Genomic DNA, 6290 nt, shown 5'->3' with positions numbered 1-6290 from the left:
AGGCCAGGATGGCCACACTTCATCTCTCATACTTCAGACAGACATATTGTCAGGAGGGACAAGTCACTGGAGAAGGATATCATGTTTGGTAAGGTGAAGGGTCAGAGAAAAAGAGGAAGACCCCTAACGAGATGGATTGGCCAAGTGGTAGCATCAATGGACTCAAGCATGGCAACAGTAGTGGGGTTGGCCCAGGATCGGGCAGTGTTTCGTTCTGCTGTGCATAAAGTCACTATGGGTTAGTACCGACTCAATGGCACCTAATAACAACAACATAAAGATCTACAGAAAGCCCTATTTCTCCACAAATACTGTCTTTGTATCCTCTTGAGAATGTTTTTGGTTGACCAACCTAGAGTTAATTTTAGCAGATTTTTTTTAAATGCAGTTGCCCAGATATTTGAGATGAAGTCCACTTGAGCCCAGTCACTGACCATTCCAATGACTGATTCTTCCTGGAAAGCTGCTGGACCATTGGAGCTGTCATTGACGCTGGCAGCTTGCTAAAGCCCAAGAGACATGAGATTAGTACCAAGACACGTGAGGATTGGAACAACTGTGTGACATCAGGGAAATTCCCAGGTCTCTCGGGCCTCTGCTGACCCAATAGAAAACTAGAGATCACTGTGAGTGCTGTGCCTACCTCACATGACATTGATAAGATCCAGGAAGACAGACACTTTGGAAGAGCTTCCTAAGAAAGTCATGGGGCACCCAGAGGAATGGGTAGAAGAGTTGGAGAAGAAGTCTTGGTGTTGAGTAAAGGATTAACCTTGTCAAGAGAAGAGTTGACTTTCAACCCAGTTCCTGAGAAACAATCTCTAAATCCTTGCAATGTCCTGCTTGATAGGAATGTCTTTTTTCACCTGGGGGCCTTAGACCATTCCAGATAGTCCATGCTTCCAGTGTAATTTACGAAGGGGACCTTGGGCCACATGATATAAACTAGACCTCTAGAGGTGCTGGAGATTGAAATTAGGCACAAGGACAATCAGTTGAGTCTCATCCCCAATCAAAATAGACCACCAGGATCCAGGACTCAGGTAAGCTTCTCTGGCAAGCAATCTTCCAGAATATAGGGTTACACATGCTGGGAGAAGAGGTGCTATCCCTGTAACTCAACTGGAAGCACATGCTTGGAACTCTACTAACCCTGCCCTGTGTACCTTTTCCCAGGGATGACTTGAATCTGTATCCTTTCTGTGAGTCGTTCTAGCATATGGTTGAACCTGATGGCTCCTCCCCTGAATTCACACTTGGAGAATGCAGAATATAAGAACAGAGGAGCCAGGCTGGGACGCTGACCCTGGGTCCATTGCACGCCTGAGCCATGTTGCTCCTAATGGTTCCTTACCTCTGCCCCTGGTCTCTTGATTCTACCATGACCATCATGAACTGTCTCTAACAGGCCTGCGTCTTTGCATCTCTCACCAAGGGTCAAAGTTTTGCAGTGAGCACCTGATTGACTGAGCTAGGGTCACTTGGCTACTCGTTGGTGGCCCGGAGCTGTGAGTAGATTTTTCTGCCCCTTTGTGGTTTATATGGTGGGAGGAGACCCTGCCTCCCAGCTGGTCAGTACAATATTGTCAGTTTCATAGTACTGCTGTAATACCCACACCACAAGCCAGTGACTTGAAAGAACAGACAATTTTTGTCTGAGTTCTGCAGGGTAAGAGTCCCCATCAGGGTCCTTCCCTTGTCAGTAGCTGAATCTGTGACTTTGTTGTTGTTGTTGTTGTTGTTAGGTGTCATGGAGTCGATACCAACTCATAGTGACCCTAGACACAACAAAAGAAACACTGCCCGGTCCTCCACAAACTTCATATTCGTTGCTCACATGACTTTGGTCTTCCCACATTTGTGCACGAATCTGTGACAGATCTGCTCTTTTTATGACTCAGAGGCAATTAGGTTTCTTCTTATTGTGTTCCGTCACATCAGTTCCGACCCATAGCAAACCTGTACAGGGTTTCCAAGGAGCACAGCTGGTGAGCTTGAACCACCAACCTTGCGATTTAGACTTTGCAGCCCAAGCGTTAACCCACAGCACCACACCAGCAATCAGGCTGAGGACCTACCTTATACTGATATGGCAAAGAAAACCTTGTTTACAAACAGCATTTCTTCTAAAAGTATTGTTGTTGTTAAGAGCCAAGGAGTTGATTCTGACTTGTAAAAACCCTTTATAGGGTTTTTGAGGAGGGGCGGCTGGTGAGTTCGAACAGTCAACCTCGCTGTTCAAACCGACCTTGTGATTGGTCCAGTGTTTATGCTCCAGCACCACACCGGGACTCCATAGGTATAGGGATTAGTACTCTACTCTATTTTTGTTGGTGGGGTGGTAGGAAGTGGAATGAATTTAATCCATAACAAATGAGGACTCTCCCCATCCCTCAGATAAAAAAGCGTTCTGATGTTTGGCAGCGAAAAAAGGTACCCTCTCCAAAGGACTTGGATGACTCGGACCAATTTTTTAAACAGTCTCCGAAAGTAACCAGGAAAACGGCTTGGAAATAAGATTGATTTTATTCGCAGTCACACCGGGATCTGCACTGCTGCTGGCACGAAACTCTTAATCATTTTTTGGAAAGGGGACCCTGCATTTTCACTTTGCTCTGTGCCTTTCAAATTATGTAACCATTCCTACTTGGAAGACATCCAACATCATGTAACTACAAGAGCTTGTTATAACCTTTGTTTTACTAACAGATGATCCGATCCATCAAAGTTATTTTCACAGCTGCCTCTTGTTGATTTGCTTTGCCTTAGACTTAATGAAGCCACCATCTGTCCCACTGGTAATAGCCCACTCAACAACTCCCTGTGTGGGTACCACCGGCTTTCTGAAAGCTAGGCCCACTGCCAGCTCTGCGGTTCTCAGTCATACCTGATTTTGAACTCTTGGTGTGTGTACATCATTTCTCCTTCTCTCTTGGAACTTCACCATCCCGGTTGCCTCTACTTCTCTGGTTTTCTGGCTTCCTTCATTGTTCCTGCTTCTCTACTTCCTGTTTGCACTTCAAACTTACATGTAACCCCAAGGTGAGTTCCCTTGTGTGTTGACGTTGTTCTCTAGAAGGACCAGTTTTTCTTCATGCCTTGAACCACAACGTCTCTGCAGAAGCTTCCCAAAGTGACCACTGCTTGCCTGTTGGAGATCACCATGTGGACACTGTTATGGGTTGAATTGGGAATCCTAAACCACTATATTTGTGGACTTCATCTAATCTAATGTGACCACCTTTTATAATATAATCTAATATCATGGAGTCCTGGTGTGGCGCTGTGGGTTAATGCATCAGACTGCAAAGCTGTTTGAACTGCAAGTTCAGCAGTTCAAGCTCACCAGCTGCTCCTCAGAAACCCTATACAGGGTCGCTATGGGTCGGAACCAACTCTATGGCACTTCACAACAACAACATCATGTGAGTACTCAACTGAGATCTTACCAGTGTAGTTGTTGTTAAGTGCTGCTGAGAGGGTTCCTACTCATAGTGACCCCATATTAAGGTTTCTGAGGAGCAGCTGGTGGGTTCGAACTACCAAGTGTGTGGTTAGCAGTCCAGTGCTGATCCTACAGTGCCACACCACGACTTCTCTGTATATAGGGTGAATCCTAAATCTAATCACTACTGGGTTAGAAAATGAGCAGCAGAGGCCCAGAGATAAAATCACACACAAGGGAGAAGACAAATGATGTGTGAGGACCACCAAGGAACCAAGGATGCCTGGGCTACCAACAAGGAATCATGGTATGGCACTGGACTGTTAATCACAAAGTCAGTGGTTCTAACCCATCAGTTCCTCCTCAGAAACTTACACAGGGTCTCAATAAGTCTGAATTGACTTAATAGCACTTAGCAACAATCACCACCAAAAAGAAAGGAATTGATAAGATGGAGCCCTTGATTTGGACTTTCAATGTCCAGGACTGTGTAAAAATACATGTCTGGGTGTCCAAATGGAGGAGCAAAGGCGGCCCCCAAGCCGAATACTGCAAGAATGGTTTCGTAGACACCAGTGTGAGGCGTCTGGAAATGATCGAAAGGAATTCTCTTGCCAGGCAGAGACACAGGAAGAGTAACCCCTTCGTGTTTGAACTCTCAGGGAAGCAGTGGAAGGAGCGCCCAGATTCCTTGAAGGAGCAGACCCACCTGAAAGAATGGCTTATAAACAATACCCCGATTCAGATCATTCCTACCTTTATCAAGCAGTTCAAAGTGATGAAAATTCTGGAGCTGCCAAAAAAACTAATTGCATGTCTTCCAGCAGAAATTGGTTGTTTGAAGAACCTGTATGAACTCAATGTGACTTCAACCTTCTGAAAAACATTCCTCCAGAACTGGGAGATTGTGGAGAAAAATCTGGAGAAACTGGATTTTTCTGGAAACCTAGAATTAACTGAGCTTCCCTTTGAAGCTGGAAGAACTGCAAACCTTCCTCTTGTATAATACCAAGCTGACCTATCTTCCTTACGTCTTGCTGAACCTGAAGAAGATCTCCTTGCTAGTCTTCAGTGGGAACCATTTGGTGGAGCTCCCAACTGCCTTTGTGACACATCCACACCTCTAATTTGTGAGTCTTATGGACAATCCCATTGAGAACAACCAGTGCCATAATGGTGATGAGGTGATGGGAAGTGAGCAGGACCACCAGCATTTTGATAAAGAATTTATGAAACCCTGCATTGAAGATCTAAGGAAAGAGGAAATGTTCCCAGCTATACCATGAAAGTATCTTTTAGCTTTCAACTTTGCTATCACCCATTGAAAGACTACAAAGTCATGCTATCTTGTGGCACTACAAAACCACGTGTTATGGGTCCTGTCATACAGAAATAATAGCTTATGCTCATGGATAAAGTCTAAAGTGACAGTCATCATTGGTAGACAAGTGATATTTCAAATTTCAAATATATGAATACCTTCTTCCTTGGATTGGAGAACTGGTAAATGGGTGTATATGTTGATAACTGCAGGTTCATTTGAACACAGTTCTTTCCAAGAAGTGTACATTTAATATTTTAGAAAATGTATTATATTTAAAAATTATCATTTGAAGACCAAATTCTGGAGTTAATTGTATTGTTTTCCGAAACCAGAATACAAAGCTTTTGTAAAAAGAGCGTTTATATTGGACTACTCAGATGAAAGTTTATTTTATTTTAAGGGTTTATACAAACTGCTATTTCTATCATTTAAAATTCTGTTTTGACAAGTGGAAGCTTCTCTTGAAGCCCTTAGGAGAGACTTTAGGTATAAGCTGGGCCTTGAAAGTAGTAGGAAGTTTTAGAAAGTCTGCCCATATATTGGTTATGAGATGCTCAGCTGAGCATTGTCCAGCAAGTGTGGGAATGGCTGGCTACCTTGAATGACCCATGCAGTTGGCCAAACTGCTCTGAGTGGAACATGGGACCCACCTGAAAGCAAAGAGCAGGGGCAGTGCACCCCAGGCCCCCTCCTCCTGATTTCACCCCAAGGTGGCCATGTAGTGATGAAGAATCCCTAGCAAGCTTTTTTTTGTGGATATCAAGGGAGCAACAGCCCATGACCAAAATGGTGCAATCCAGAGGGAACCCATGAGAATCTATTAATGTTGGAAAGATGGGATTTATTATAGGCTTTTTGACTCTTACATCACAACATGTAAGTTGGAAGAATTGTACAAATAATCTATTTTTATGCCATTATTTAGATATGAAACAAATGATTGTGACTGATTGTCTTTAATATAAGTTTAAGCAAGTAGCATTTGTCAGCAAGGAAGAAAGATATGTGCACATTCACATATATTTATCATTGATTTGACTCCTATATGGCCTAGAATTTTCTGTGACAGATGGAAATATCCTATGTCTACACAGCCCAAGGAGCTCTGGTAGCGTAGTGGTTATGAATTGGGCTGCGAGCCTTAAGGTCAGCAGTTTGAAACCACCAGCTGCTCCACGGGAGAAAGATGAGGCTTTCTGTTCCGTAAAGATTTACAGTCTTGGAAACCCTGTTCAGGATCACTATGGGTCGGAAGTGACTCGACGGCACTTAACAACAACAACAACAACAACACTGCCCAGTACAGTAACCACCACACACATGGTTCTTGAGCATTGATGAGCTAAAAATTCAATTTTATTTCATTTAAACTTATATGACTATCATATTGGACAGCACAGGTGTAGCCAGTTGAGTTTATTGGACGTTAATCTGAGCCTGAAATGCAAGATGATTTTTTATTTCCTTTAGTCTGAAGATCTAGCCTGTCTTTTAAAAGTGTTAATCTACTTTAATTTTTTT

At 43.4% G+C, this 6290-nt stretch overlaps 1 pseudogene; it reads left to right on the top strand.

Moving 5' to 3' along the window:
• The first annotated feature begins 3896 nt into the window (after positions 1-3896).
• LOC102839262 lies at positions 3897-4451 on the top strand (annotated as a pseudogene).
• Positions 4452-6290: the final 1839 nt, after the last annotated feature.

This window comes from Chrysochloris asiatica, unplaced genomic scaffold (assembly GCF_000296735.1).
Source record: "Chrysochloris asiatica unplaced genomic scaffold, ChrAsi1.0 scaffold00200, whole genome shotgun sequence".
Lineage (NCBI taxonomy): Eukaryota > Metazoa > Chordata > Mammalia > Afrosoricida > Chrysochloridae > Chrysochloris > Chrysochloris asiatica.
Note: the sequence above shows the minus strand (reverse complement) of the source record. Positions and strands in the feature narration are given on the sequence as shown.